The following is a 1,629-nucleotide window of genomic DNA, read 5'->3' as shown; positions in this document are numbered from 1 at the left end:
ATCTGTAATGCTTAAACGACTTAAAAAATTAAGCACTGATTAGCCAGATCTGACTGCAGAAATGAGAAGAAAAAAATTCACACTATTCTGCTTTACAAAAGCAACCAGGCCACTATGGTCTATTGACTTGATGCTATTTATGCAAGAATGCCATTATTAATAATCCTCTTTATATTTACATTACAGGTTTAACTACAGTAAGAATTATTAATTTTGGCATTTATGCCCTTAGCTTAACATAAAGGCAACAGAGTATCTTCTTGGCAAGTCACAGTCAAAACTACTACAGGATGCTTCTAGAGCTCAGTCTTTTTTGCCCTCCTTCAAATATCTTAAAGTTGCTATTAAGAGACTGAGAGAAACTAATCAGAACAAGTACACATTCTCTAGTTTGGTGCTTTAGTACCTAACTTACATTCAGAATGTCCTGTATTCACAGTTTCGAGCTACCTCAATATTTGCAATGCTATTGAAAAAACTACTGCTTCAAACTTAATACACCTGTAGATATTCTGTTGCAAATGAGAATATCTGAGTGCTACTGGCTAAATGTGATGTGGTACAAGAATCAAGGTAACTGGCATTTCATTTTGAAAAGGTTTACAGTATTTTCTCCGAACCTTATATCAGGAATTATTTTATTCTGTACTTGTCTTGAAAGAAAGCTGATGCAAAGCAGTATTAAAGTGTGTAAAATGAACTTCAACATGCAAAATGAAAGCCTCTATCAGTACTGCAAAGTTGACCACTATAACGTGTGATAATCCTTGTGCTTCTTCAAAGTGGCTCAGAAAAAGCTTGCAGTATTTACTATCTGCTTGAAAGTGCTTTTATGGGAGATTCAGTGGAAATTAACTCCATAAGAATGAGATTGAGCTGCATTCACAAAGAACTTTGGTTCTGCAGAAGCGAGTTTCTAAGTTTCCACTCCTACAGTTATTGCTACTTGAACTATATAAACAAAATACTACCGAAAAACAGTTACACTAATTCCAAACTTAAATAGAACTGGTACTTGAAAAGGGAATGTGGGTTGCAAGCTGTTGGGAAAGTTAGACAGGATCTGTCAAGTGCTGGATTTCCCAAGACCAACTGAATTTCACAGCCTCTTACATATTTTAAAAAACAAAGCAACATTGCCAGAAATAAAGACACCATTTGAAGAAAACAAACAAAAAAATCAAGTTCTAACATCTTTATCAACCTTACTTCCAAAGAGATCACGCCATACTTGAAGGAACTACAAAGACAGCAGGCTATTACTCAATACATGTCAATCATGCCTACAGGGGGAAACTACAGAAAACGAAAATCTTCAGTGCTTTCATGAGCTCTAGCAACATCCTCTATATCCGCTACAAAAGAAAATATAAATGTCAATTTTAGCTATTCATTTCTATTTAACTAGCAAGATAGTTTGTCCAGTATATTAGCCTCCAGCTAGCAAATGCTAACAAAAAGGGTTATCCAACTTCAAGTTATAGAAAAAAAAAAAAGCCCAGTTTTACCACTGCATTACAGTTAAGGTTTTGACTAAATAAATTAAAAAAAAAAAAAAAAAAGCAAAAAAAACTTTCAGAGATGAATATAAACAAGAGGGAAAAACCCAACCCTTGCTTTTGTTTAAAA

The sequence above is a fragment of the Meleagris gallopavo genome, chromosome 1, assembly GCF_000146605.3.
Source record: "Meleagris gallopavo isolate NT-WF06-2002-E0010 breed Aviagen turkey brand Nicholas breeding stock chromosome 1, Turkey_5.1, whole genome shotgun sequence".
NCBI lineage: Eukaryota > Metazoa > Chordata > Aves > Galliformes > Phasianidae > Meleagris > Meleagris gallopavo.
Note: the sequence above shows the minus strand (reverse complement) of the source record.